The 14,584-nt window shown below is 33.6% G+C and overlaps 1 long non-coding RNA gene across 1 annotated transcript; it reads left to right on the forward strand.

Moving 5' to 3' along the window:
• Positions 1 to 2,591: 2,591 nt before the first annotated feature.
• Positions 2,592 to 13,889, forward strand: LOC143682729 (uncharacterized). Its single transcript, XR_013175256.1, has 3 exons — positions 2,592 to 2,716; positions 4,296 to 4,388; positions 13,775 to 13,889. It is a non-coding gene; the product is annotated as an uncharacterized LOC143682729 (long non-coding RNA).
• Positions 13,890 to 14,584: the final 695 nt, after the last annotated feature.

Below are 14,584 nucleotides of genomic sequence, written 5' to 3' on the forward strand. Positions count from 1 at the left end.
TATATGGATCCCTTTTAAAAAGGGGGAACATCTTGGAAATATTCAGTGCTGACTTAAATTGTAATCATTACACTATTAAAATAATTGATGTATAAATGCCTTGAGCTATAGGCCCTTATATAACTTAAAAACAAGCAAATGAAAAGAAAATCTTCAAGCAAAACTTAGAAGATAAAATTCTCATTAAAAGCTTAGAATTTGCAAGATGGAAGCCAGGGAACATTTAAGCATCACCTTATAAGGATTTTTTTTTTTTACATGGGCAGGCACCAGGAATCGAACCCAGGTCTCTGGTGTGGCAGGCAAGAACTCTGCCACTGAGCCACCGTGGCCTGCCCTATAAGGATATCTTGGCACCCCTTGAACAACTAACCACCATGTTTCCAACAGAAGTTTGTGTTTATAATTTGAATGTTGTGCATTTCATACAGTATTATAACTATTAAAATTCACCTTTGTCTTAGACAGCTATAACCTCCACATGCCTCTCAGGCCCACAGGTTCTTTGAAGGTAAATCTACCCATAGTCCTTTGTTGTAAGGAGTAGCAGAACACATTCGTGGCCATGTTCTGCCCTCCACTTCTCTGTTTCCGTGGCCCGCTGACAAAGCTGGTGAAGAAGAGGGGATCTGACCCTAAGGCCTAGATAGCAGGAAATGAGGTGAGCAAGCCCAAGAGTTTTGCCCAGCAATGGTAATGGGGATATCAACTATATGCATAGTGAGTTTTAAATTCAGAATAGAGAGAGAGAGCCAATAAGGAAAGCAGAATAAGAAATATATGTAAAAAGAAGCCAAAACCATCCTAGCAATAGAAGTTACAAGGCAGAAGCAGTGACTAACCATAAACTAGGAGAAATTGGAAAATGCATAAGATCTGACTCAGAAAAGAGATAAGAGGACAGTTAATCAGCAGTAGCAGGTAAAGTAGAGAATCAAAAAATTGCGGTAGAGGCACTGATGATAGAATTGATTGGATCTTGAATGACTTCTACCTTCCTGTAGTCCATTAAACACAGTCTTACCAAGGATGTTTCCTGTTCTTCCTGAGGGGCCCAGTTTGGAGCATTTCTTGGATTCCTATGAGGACAGGATGATGATCAAGATTTGTGTTTTTCTTATTTCCACATGGAGACTTCTAATAAACTCCACATGACTTAATATACTCAGAGGAAAACTTTGCCTGCAACAACAACAAAGAGCCTAATTAATACAACCTTTTTATAATTGTACAACACTGTTTTCATTAACTAGCACATGCATTTATTATTATGTGTTATTAAAATGGTATATTTACTTATCTATTTCCTCTACTTGAGTCTCTAGGCCTGTCAGTATATTATCTGCTTTTACATCCTCGGTGTTGGCATATAGGAAGTTTTCCATAAATTCTTGTCAAATGAATAAATGAATAGCCACTCTAAAATTAAACTACAGGCACACAAACTAATCTTGAATCATCTCTATGCATTGAGCATTTCATTTTTGCAAAATATTGTTCCTGGTATGGCAGATGCATCACACTCACGCATGCACACATATAAGAGAAGTGGCTGCTGCATTTCAGCATAGGCAAAACATAAAGTCACTCTGAAACAGATATTTGTTTTATGAAGAATCACTATTTCAGAGACATTTGTTGCCACTCATATTAAGAGCAGGGAGGTAGACTCATTTCTGGTGGCGTCAGAGAGTGTTGGAAAAGGTGCAATAGAACCTTTTATGATTTGATCAAGGCTGCCCCTCCCCAAAGATCCTGGTATACAAAAGCTGGTTACTGAGGAGGAGAATCCAGTGCCTTCTAGGAAAGTGAATCTATCCCCATACCCTGTTCCCTGAAAAAGAAAGATAGGAAAACCCAGCAGTGTGGACCACTGTGATTTCAATTAGGCCTTAGGGTTCAAAAAAGAGCAAGAAATTATGAAAATAAAATCATCTATGGAAAGATAGGTCTCTGAAATAACATTGCCTAAATTGATTCCCAAGCTTTATGCAAAAATTTATGCTGACAGCCTGCAAACTCCACACTATCTTGCTATAGTAGTTGGCCTTTAGGGAATTCAAGCTGAGCATGAGAAGGTCAAGTAAAAAGAGAGATCACTTTGGTTCCCAATGTAGGGCACCATTGTAGCTTGGGGCATGGCATTGAGCCAGGAACTGCATCCCTCCAGCAATGGAGAAGACTCTGAAGCTACAACAAATCTGTCTCTCATGGCAACACTTTGAGGCAGAAATAAGCAATGAAGCTGTGTACTGCACTTGCTCTCTGGCCCTGACTCTCAATGGGTAGAAGAGGATTGCACCATTTGGGAAAGAGTATGTCCTGGAGTTATTGGGTGATCGGGGTGTGAGGGGAGTGGGGAATGGCCTCAGAGGGGGATAACAAACTTCCCCATAACAGATAAATTGAACATTTAGTGGTTCATTTGAATAATGAAAGGGACAATGACATTGTAACTCAATTTTGTATCCAATTATATTGGATACATTTCTTCATATAATTTTACCTCTATATGAATATGCATAGTCTTTTTTTTCTTCACAGTCTCTTATGCTTTACTCTTTTCTTTCTGAACCTATTTGTAGAAGAAAACACCATCTCTCTTGCTTGTGATTTGCTATCCGGCTTGTTACTCTCATATCTCCTGGGCCCAACCCATTATTCTGTCCGAGCATTGTGCAATGGATTTTTGCCTCAATGTTAACAATATCCAAAGGTTAGTGCTAAATACCAAGTATCTTGGTTTCCACAATAGCACATCATAGATTTATTATCATTGTGTAGTTCAATCCTGTGGCCAACCCTACTTTTGCTAGAGAAAAAGCCTGTACTGTTTTGTGACAGCATGGTCTTTTTCCTATTGACTCCCAACTACTGATGTTGGCTCCAACATATAGTTCAATTATTGATTTGATTTATTTTACAGGGGGGCGATTTTCTTGTTAACAGTGTACTCAAGACCAGCCACATTAGTCATGCAACCCAGGGCAAAATGAAAATGCAGGCACTGTTATTCAAAAAGCAGTAAAAAGATGTCATTAAAGTCACAAAGATCTAAAGCCTTTTCTGTTCTTCCACATATCTCTTCTGCTCACACATATGCCCCAGTTTCATATCAAACTTCACTTACAAAGCACAAGTTTAAGATACAATTATTAAGAATTTCAAGACAGTGAAAGCAGAGCATTAAGCCAAGAGTGGAACCTTACCAAGCTCAGGGCTCTGCATGATTGCTCAGCTCACACACCCAAAACGTTGGTCCTGAATGTACCCTTTAGTAGCATTTTGTGTGTCCATTCATTTGCCTGGCAGAAATATTCACTTCCAAAATAGTCATGCCTCTCTGCAACAAAGCACATTAACAGAAAAAAATAGGTTGTTGTCATCTAGAAATCCTGGGCTTATGCTGCTATCTGCCTCACCTCATTCCCAACTGGGACTCCAGAAACAAAGTGCAAAAATGGAGCAGATTTTGCCTCCTCTCAGAGCAGCAGCTAAGTCCCCAGCATTCTCAGACAGCCTTTCTGACCACATTTCTCATTTAGTTTACTTAATGGCTATCTACAGGAGTGGCATGGAACTACAATATACTCATTGTACTATGTGTATGTATGACTGACTGTCCACAAAGGAAATGCCTCCATTTTCAAATCTTTTTTTTTTCTTCCAATGTACAACTAGTCCTAAGTAAAAATATGAGTATAATGCATTGCAAAGAACACCAACTTTAAAATCAAATAGGCTATGGCCAGCTTGCAGCAGATTCTTACAAAAGTAACTGACACTCAGTTTCAGTTTACTATCTGTAGTGGTCTTGTACAGTGTCAACTTAGCTAGATTGGAGGTATAGCTCCTAGAATTCCCTTCCTTTATGGTTCTGGGATAATGTTAGCTAAAACAGGCATTTTGTTGACATTTGGAAGGTGGAAGTGAATAGCAGACATATTCGTTACGCTCTGAAGGTGAGTGCAGGGCACCAAGCTCTGGGGCAGTTTGTGCCAATCACCTGAAGAATTTCCATGGTCTTCTAGGCATATACTGTGGGTATATAATTTGGGGCATCTCAAGACTGCATATCCAAATTTGAACTCTCAATCTTTCCCCCGAAGTCTGCTCCCTACTCTCAGTTAGTTAATAGCATTGCTATTCACTCATTTACAAGTAATACAGTACATATGCTGTTATGTATTTGTGGGAGTTTATATTCCGGGCAAATTTCTACAGGTAAGACCTTGGAGTCAAAAAATAAATCCATGCGTATTTTTTCTTAAATTTTGCCAAATTCTCTTCCACAGGGATGTCGCCATTTTGCACCTCCACCGGCTATACATGCGGGTTTCATCAATAGAATGCATAGTTAAGCTTTCGAAATTTTGCTGATCTGATAGGTAAGAAATGATATCTCAACATAGTTTTCATCAGCATGGCTTTTAATGTGTGTGATGGTTAATTTAATGTGTCAAATTGGCTAGATTATGGTGTCCAGTTTGGTCATCAAGCGCTAACTTGATTGTTATTGTAAGGGTATTTCGTGGATGTGGCATCCATGGCTGATTATATAGATATTCAACAAAGGAGACTGCCTTCAGCAATGAGAGGAGGCTCCTCATCCAAACAGTTGGAGGCCTTAAAGTAAAAAGTGAGGACTTCAGCCGTCAGAAGAGCTTCTATTTCTACTTCAGCCAACCAGCTTCTCCCAGCAAATTTATCATTACCTTCACCAGAATTTTCAACTTGTGACTCCTCCTGGATAATTCAAATTCACCTTCAGCACATTTCCAACTTCTGGCCTGCCCTATGTAATTTGCTAATCCCCATGATTCTTTGAGCCAATTCCTAAAATTTTTTAATACTTAATGTGTATATCCTGTCAGTTCTATTTCTCTGGAGAACCCTAATACAGTATGACTGATGCTGAGCATTGTTTCATATGTGTAGAGTCATTTAAGATATTTCGTGTCTGTTATATGTTGGCTGATGTCTTTTATCCATTTTCTACTTATTTTTGGTCTTTTATACCCTTAATTTTTAAAAAATTCTTTATATATTTAGGAAATTAGCTATATAACTATCTGTAAATGTTTCCCCACTCTGTTCTTTTTTTACTCTGTATTATTATTGTTATTTATTGAAGTCTATTGATGCAAGTAGAGTATAAAGACCACCTAAAATATCACTGTTACCTTTCTTCCAGAGAACTAGAGAGAGATCATCAGGATCCAGGGCCTGCAGATACTTTCTTCGTGTTTTCTACTTTAACTATTATCATCAGAGTGTGAAAGAAATTATATTCTCACTTTTCTCATTCTCTATTTTTACCCTCTTCACAAACATTTATTAACAGTCATCTGACATCCCTATTTACTGTCATTGTCTTCTGGATAGTATTTGGGATCACAGTTTTTTTTTTTTTTTTTTTAAGATTAGGGAAGTCATTATATACTTTACCAAAATTTGACCATATGCTCTACACTTTGCATCTTGCTTTTTCCACATAATATGCACATCTTGGAAATCTCTCTGAGTCAACAAAGTAGTCCATATTCATTTTATTTATGGATGTGTTCAATGATATAGATGGTATAGATGAATTTTTATAACCATTAGCTTACCAATAGGCACTCACACTATTTCAAGTTTTTTTTTTTTTAATGGCGCAAGAAATACTGTGAAAAAGGTCCTTCACTTGAATTCTTACATATTGGTATTTTTTATTTTGTGCAACATATAACTTGGGTTTAAATCAATTCATTGATGGTTGTGTATATTTCTAAGTTTAATAAAAACTATTATTTTATTTATTTAATTAAATACTAAAATATATATTGACAGCTTCCAAGAATGTTGTAAAAATTGGCATTTTCACCAGACAGCAATATGCATTAAATATACCATTTAAATAATATTTAAATATATATTATTATATATTTAAAAATATATATTGGGCAAGTTAATGGAAGTTCATGGTTACTATAAGTTGAATGGTTACTATAAGTTGAATTTCCTTAACTTCTAGGGAGGCTCAGCATATATTTTATTTCTTTGTTTACTACTATTTGAAATCTTTTATAACATCAATCTGTTCCTTTTTTAAATGCAGTTTTATTAATATATATTCACACAGCATAAAATCTATCCAAAGTTTACCATCAGTGGCTCACAATATCATCACATAATTGTACATATATCATTTATTTTTAGATCTTGCTTATCATACTTTTTTTTTTTAATTTCATGTGGTTGAATTAAACAGACTTTTTTTAAAAAAGCACATCTGAAGCCTCTAAAGGCTTTCCCTACACTCTGGTTTTAAAGGAATTCACCGATGTTTACTTTGATGTTTACTTTGCATCATTTTGTTTTTTACATTTATATCTCAGCCTTTGGAGTTTATACTACTTATAGAGTTTAAGATATAGATCTAATCTTATTTTTTCCCAAATGATTATCAGTTGCTCCAATGCTGTTTATTAAAAAGGCCTTTATGATTTGCGGGACCACCTTTTTCATATACTAAGTTGTCTTAAGTACTTGAGTCTATTTCTAAATTTACTATTCTGTTGCATGCGTCTCTCTATTTATTCCAGCATCACATTGGCTTTATGGTATGTTTCAATATTTGGCATCATAGTTGTCCACATTGGTCTTCTTTGAAGGATTTTTCTAGCTATTCTACATGTTTAGTTTTCCATATAAAATTTTAAACTGACTTGTCTAGCTCCTGACCAAAACAAATTGAAAACTACCAACCTTGTTGACAATTATATATACATGTTTCTATGTGATCAAGTCTATTCTTACGTATTTTAAAACCATTTTAGAGTTAATTCACATAAAGTTTGAACTTTTCTTGTTGAGTTTATTTCAAAGTATTTTTAATCTTTTTTGGGATTATGAATAGGGTTTTCCCTTACATTTTGTAGGTTTAGTTTGAACATTTTAAGGCTATTTGTTAATTTTATATACTGCTAATTTACTGAATTAATTTATTTTTATTTTTGTCTCCTTTATTTATTTGTTTTCTATTTATTTTTTACTTTTGTTTTGTTACTCTTTTGAGATTTTCATGCATGCTACATGTCTTCTTCAAATTGAGTTAGATTTACTTCTTTTCCATTTCTTATGGCTCTTATTGTTTTATGTTTTCTGATTTTATTGGGCATTGCCTAGAAATGTTATGTGTTAAGTTATCGACAGAGTGCTGTCCTTGCCTTATCCTGACCTTAGACTAATAATGCCTCTATTTTCTCCCATTAAGTGAGATGTGGGGTTTAAGATAGAGGGTAAGGAAATATCCATGAATTCCTGTTTTATTAAAAATTTTTAAGTGTCAGAAAAGGGTGTTAAATATTTTCAAAGGTCTTTTTGGTAACCGTGGATGAGTTGTCTCCTTTGATCTATTAATGTGGTGACATATATTAATGGACTTCCTAATTTTGAAACATTTTGCATTCCCCTTAGTCATGATCATCATTCCTTTTTAAATATGATGTTGAATTTTGTTTGCTACTATTTTATTTAGGGTTTTCTTCATCAACATTCAGAGAAATTGTTCTGAGTTCTGTGTGTGCGTGTTATCTTTTTCAAGTTTAAGTACTAACGCTTTACCTATTTCATAAAAAGAATTTTGAAGTTTTCCTTATTTTTTCTAAATTTTGAAGTAATATACATAGCAAGTTATCTGATTTCAAATATTTGGTAGAATTCCCTTGTAAAAACATGTGTAATCTTTTATGTGCAGTAGTTCTTTTAAAAAAATTGCTTGTTATGTTTAGCTTTAGTAGATACTGTGGAACAACTTTCTATATGCCAGAAAAGAAGGTTTGTTGACGATTTCTTTATCTGCTGTAGTCAATTCTCATCAATTGTATTTTCATAGCAATTTATCCATGTAATTTGTTTTTTAAACAAAAATAGTTTCTTCCTCTTTTTAAAAATTTCCTGTCTTTAGTGGTTATTTTCCCCCCGTCATTTTCATTTTGGGTTCTTATTATTTATTTATTTTGTTGATTTTTTTTTCCAAGAACCAACATTTTGCTTTACTTATTAGTTCCATTCTTTGTCCATTTTCTATTTCATTGATTTCTGTTTTTATCATTATTTTTATTGATCTGATTTTTGAGATTATAATTTTTGCTCAAATTGCTACTTTAATCATATGTGATTTTTACCTAATGTTTTCATTATATGTTTTAGAAATTCTACAATTATAGTTTACAGTTCCCCTTTCATCCAAGAGTTTTTGTCCCTTCTTATTGCTACATTGCAAATAGAATGCAGTGTACAAATGTTAAGTTGATAGCTTAATGAATTTTTACTTAGGTATATGCCTTGTAATTACCACCCAGATCAAGATATAGAACATACATGGCACACGAGCAAGCTATCTTATGATTTCTGCCACTCAACACCGTTCATCTCCTCATCACAAAATAGTTAATAATCTGACCCCTACCAGCATAGATTGATTTTAGAATTTTTTTATCTTAATGTAAATGGACCCATACAGTACATTTGGCCAATAAACTTAATAAAATTATGCTCAAACTCACTACTAATCAGGGAAATACAAATTAAAACTGCAATGAGGAATCATTCACAACCTACCAGATGGAAAAACTTTGTAAAGTCTGAAACTAGTAAGCATTGGCAAAGATGCAGAACAATGAAAACTGTTGTAGAGGCAATGTAAATACAACCATCTTGGAAAATAATGTGATGTCCTATAGAGTCGAACTTGTGCACACCATACAACTCAACATTGTAACTTTTTGATTCATCCCTGAGAGAAATTCCTGCATGTTAGCAGCACTTTTTGTAACAAAAAAAAAAATGGAAACATGCAAATGTCCAGGCTTTTCCCTTCATGTAGATAAATAAATTTTTTGCAAAATACTACATAGCAATGAAAATAGTAAATGATGTAACACATCACTTCTAGAAGTTCTCAGAAATAAATGCTGAACAAGAAGAATGTTACAGGAAGATGCATACAACAAAATTACATTAATATAATTTTAAAATTGGTGAAATTATACAATATATTGTTTATGGGTATGTATGTGGCAAAGCTATAAAGAAAGCCAGGAAATGATAAACATAAGATTAGTATTGCTTTTCTGTTGTGGAAAAAAGTATAAGATATGTTAAAGGTGGTACACCAGAAGCTTCAAATTATATTTTTGAAGCTTTATTTCTTAGGCTCAGTGAAATTTATTTGGGTGTTCATTTTATTAGCAGTCTTCAAGATGTACTTAAACATTACATATACTCATCTATGTTTGCTGTCCTTCACAAGTATAAAATAGTTATTTTAAATAAATATGAAAAGAAAAGACTGTGAGAACACGACATTATCAGTAATGCCGGGTATGTGTGTGCTAGTGTTACATATCAGGTAAATGGAGTTAACATGTCTGTCCTAAAATCTTAGTATAATCTGAGAAGATGATAAAAGAATAGGGGGGTGCGACCATGGTGCCGGAGACCCAGGTTTGATTCCCGTTGCCTGCCCAGGAAAAAAAAAGAATATATTCTTGTTAGACTTTGAAGAGTAATGCATGTTGCAGTTTCTAGGGTAACTGAAAGAAAAAGCTGAAATATAATTTCAAACTAGCATAGAAAAAAATTAAATGATAAAAATAACTACATCAAAAGAAACATGGAACATACTGTACAAATAAAAGTCAGAAAATAAAATGGGAGACTAACCTCAAATATACTAGTAATTACATTATATGTAAATGGACCGAATGCTTCAGGAAAAGATACATGTTTTCAGATTCAAATATATATATATTGAATTACATGCTCTTCATAATAAAATAATTTACATATTAAAGACACAGATAGATTTAAAGTGAAAAATGAAAAGAAAAACTAAAAATTACAATAGATAAATTCTAAGCCAAAGAAGTTAGTGAAAATATATTAAAATATATTTAATTTTATTTATATTAAAATAAAAATGTAATTTAAAACAAAAATTACTACTAATATCAGAGTAACTTCATAATGATAAATGTTCAATTACTTAAGCAAATAAGAAATATTAAATTAGTACGCACTTGTGCTGGTTTGAAAGGATGTATGTCCCCTAGAAAAGAGATGTTTTAATCAAATCCCATTCCCTATTCAATACTGTATGTTTGAAACTGTAATCAAATCATCTCCCTGGATGATGTGATTTAATCAAGAGTGACTGTTAAACTGGATTAGGTGACTACATGTCTCCACCCATTCGGGTGGGTCTTGATAAGTTTCTGGAGTCTTATTAAACAGGAAACATTTTGTAGAATGAAGCAGAGAGTCCATGAGCCAGTGACCTTTGGAGATGAAGAAGGAAAACACCTCCCAGGGAGCTTCATGAAACCAGAAGCCAGGAGAGAAAGCTGGCAGATGATGCCGTGTTTTCCATGTGCCCTTCCAGCTGAGAGACAAACCCTGACCATGTTCGCCATGTGCCTTCTCACTTGAGAGAAAAACCTTGAACTTCATCGGCCTTCTTGAACCAAGGTATCTTTCCCTGGATACCTTTGATTGGACATTTCTATAGACTTGTTTTAATTGAGGCATTTTCTCAGCCTTAGAACTATAAACTAGCAATTTATTAAACTCCCCTTTTTAAAAGCCATTCAGTTTCTGGTATATTGCATTCCGGAAGCTAGCAAACTAGAACAGCACTTTATAAAGATTTTTAAATTTCTAAACCAAAAATAACTGAACTATAAGGAGACATAAATGATATCTATAATTATAGGACCTCTCTCAGAAATTGTTATAAAATGCAGCCAAAGAAATCAAGAAGGTTATAAAAGGTTTAATGAATACAGTCAACCCACTTGACCTAATAGATATTTGTAAAGTATGGCAACCACCAATTGCAAAATTTATATTCATTCTAAGCATATAGAGAATATCCACAGAATTATTCATATGCTGGGCCAGGCCATAAGATAAATATCAACAAAATTCAAAAATTGAAATTATACGGAGTATGTTCTCTTACTACTTAGCAATTCAGCTAGAAATTAATGACAAAAAGATAATTAGGAGAAAACCATATGTTTAAAACTTGAGAACCACACTTAGAAATTAAGAAACATATTTGTCAAAGAACACATAATGGAAATTAGAAAATATTTTGAGATAAACAATATTGAAAATATAATACACAAACTGGTGTGATGCAGGTAAGCCAGTAGTTATAGGGGAATTTATATAGTTTAATGAATGTTTAAAAAGAAGAATATTATGGTAAATAATGTTAGCTGCTGTAACAACTTCAAACTTCAGTAATTTAACATGGTCAGTGCAGTCGGGATGGAGTGGGCATGGTGAGTTGTGTTCCATATAGTCATTTAGGACCAGTCTCCTTCACTCTGCTCTGTGATTCTCAATATGTGGCCTCTAAGTTTGATCCTGAAAAAAAGGAGAAGGAAAATGATGGTACACTTATTTTAATGGGGGCATAATTTAAAAAACAAATATCTCTTCTCTGCAAATACCATTGGCCACTCAGGCACATGCACCCATCTAATTCAGAAAGAAGGGAAATAGTATTCAGAAAGAATGGGAACAAAATAGATTCTGGTGAGAACTAAAATTCACTGCTCTCAGAAAAAAGCTGAATATTAAGAGGCTAATTGTCTGTTGAAAGAAGAAAAAAAAGCCCAGCAAAATAAGCAAAAAAAAGAAAGCCTAAAAATGGCATTAATAAAGATGAGAGCAGTTAATGAAAATAGAAAACCAACATATAATAGCAGGCCAAAAATGGGTTCTCTGAAAGAAAAAAAAAAGTAGTAGGGGTGAGACTGATTCACCAAAAAAGAGAGAATTGAGAATAATATCTGGAATGAAGAAAGGGGACATAACTTCAGATGATACAGGTATTGGAAAGGTTACAAAAAGTAATTATAAAAAATTTTATGGAATTATATTTGAAAACACAGATAAAATTGACAAGTTCCAAGACAAAAATAACATCAATGCTGATATTTAAAAACCAAAGATTCCTATAACCATGAAAGAAATTGGATCAGAATTTTCAAAGTTTCCTGTGGTGGCTTGGAGCTATGTGCCCCAGAAAAACATTTTCTTAAAGTTCATTAATCCTTGCCTGTGGGTGTGAGGCCTTGTAAATAGGATCTTTTGATGAGGTTACATCAGTTAAGATGTGGCCCCACCAAATCAGAATGGGTCTTAATCCTGCTGCTGGAGGTATTACAGAAAAACCCTCAGAGGGGAAAGACACAGGAAATAAGGAAGCTGGAAGTCAATGGAAACCAGAAGAGAAAGGAGGAGACAGGAAACATTTCCATGTGCGCTGCCATGTGACAGAAAGACTGAGGATCACTGGCAGCCAGCCCAGCCCCAGAATGCCACAGTCTTTCGGGAGAAAACATTGCCTTGGTGACATCTTGATCGTGGACTTCTCCTATCCTTAAAACTGTGAACCAATGCATTCCCACTGTTTAAGTCAACCCATTGCATGGTATTTGATTTAGCAGCCAAGGAACCAAAATACCTTCCCTCAAAAACACCAGGTGGACTTACCAAATGGTCAAAGAGGGAACAATCTCAATCATACACCAATATTTCCAAAGAACAGAAAAGAAAAAATAATCTCCAATTCATTTTATGAGGCTTCATAAATTCATTTTTGTTAACAGAAATTGACAGGGACAATGCAAGTAATGAAAATGAAAGGGCAATCTTACTCAAGAACACAGATGGAAAATCCACAATGCAATGTTAGCAAACTAAATTTTGGAATATATAAAATAACATAACTCATCTGGATTGGGTTGTTTTCCAGGATGAAGGCTTGATTTAGTTTTAGAGTGTCAGTCAATATAATTCACCACATTAACAGATTGAAGGGAAAGAATCATATGATTATCTCAATATATTCTGAAAAATGCTTGAAAATGTTTATCGTTTGTATCTGATTAAACACTTAAAATAGAAAAAAGTTAACTCTCTGAATCACATAGAGGTTATCTAAAAATATCTGTAGTAAACATCATTTTGAATGGTAAATATTGAAGGGTTTCAATTGCAGATTAGGATATTCGACATCACTTCTCATCAATATTGTACTGGATATCCTGGCTAGTGCAGTAAGGCAAAAAAAAAAAAGTAAGTAAATTTATAAACAGGACTGCAATAAAGAGTCAAAAATATCACCATTCACAGATTTCGTAATTGTTTATCTAGAAAATGCAAGCAATCTACCGATAAATTAATAATGCGGTTAGCAAGGATTCTGAATGCAATGTCAATCAATAAATATTAACAATATTCCTAAATTCCAGCAATAAACAATTAGAAACACTTTAGAAAGTGAAAATGTAAAAAATAATTACAATAATATCAAGAATATGAAGTAGAAAATTTTTATTGGGATTGTTTTAGATCTATAGATGATCATAAATTTTCCTTAGTAACATGATATATCTATTTATTTAGGCTTTCTTCACTGTCTTTAAATGAAAAAATTGAATGTTTTATTACATGTTTTCATAATTACTTTGTATTTTATCTATTTTAAGGTTATTTTTAGTTGCATTTTCTGTTTGCTGAGAGATAAGATACATTTGATATTGATTTTTTTTATCCAGAAATCTTGTTAGACTCTTATGATTCCTCAAAAATTGTCTATAGAATCATTTGAATTTTTTATGAAGGCAATCATAATATCTTTAAATAATTAGAGCTTTTGTCTTTATTTGTATTCCTTTTATCATTGATATATACTTATCTTATTTTCCAGGCTAAGACCCCAACAACAGTGTTGAACAGAAGGAGAAAATGAGCACTCTTTCTACCCCTTGAATGTAAAAAGATGACTTCTCATGTTTAACTGTGTGATATGATGTTTGCTGAAGAGTTTTTCTAGATGTTCTTAATTGGTTAGGGAGATCCACTTCCATACCTAGTTTGTTATTAATATTTGTCACTTTGCAAATTCTTTTTTTAAATATGAAAATACATAATATTTGCTAGATTTGTCTACTGATGAATGAAACATCACTGCATCAATGCATATTCCTCAGGTAAACCTAACCTAGTCATAATGTGCTACCTTTTCATACACACTGACAGATTTGAACTGCATTGGTGTGAAGGGCATTCTCTTCTTAAATGTAAATCAGGGTGCATGCAAACCATTTATGCCTGGTCTGATCCATGGGACAATGAGAGTTCAGTGGATTGTGTGTCCTCTATTATTTTTTACTTATATGTTTCTCCCTAGTGAGTGCTATTTTATAAATGTACACATGGCACAAGTTGTGTGTGTTTGTGACCTCTTTGGATAAGCCAGACTAAAAAGATCGTAATCTTTTCAACATCTATTTAGACCTTACATACTTCCTTTTTTCAATATTATAATATCTCTATAAATTGTACTTCTTAGTGATATTATGTTCTTTTTTTTTTATTAATTAACGGAAAAAAAGAAATTAACCCAACATTTAGAAATCATACCATTCTACATATGCAATCAGTAATTCTTAACATCATCACATAGATGCATGATCATCGTTTCTTAGTACATTTGCATCGGTTTAGAAGAATTAGC

The sequence above is a fragment of the Tamandua tetradactyla genome, chromosome 5 (genome assembly GCF_023851605.1).
Source record: "Tamandua tetradactyla isolate mTamTet1 chromosome 5, mTamTet1.pri, whole genome shotgun sequence".
In the NCBI taxonomy this organism is placed as follows: domain Eukaryota; kingdom Metazoa; phylum Chordata; class Mammalia; order Pilosa; family Myrmecophagidae; genus Tamandua; species Tamandua tetradactyla.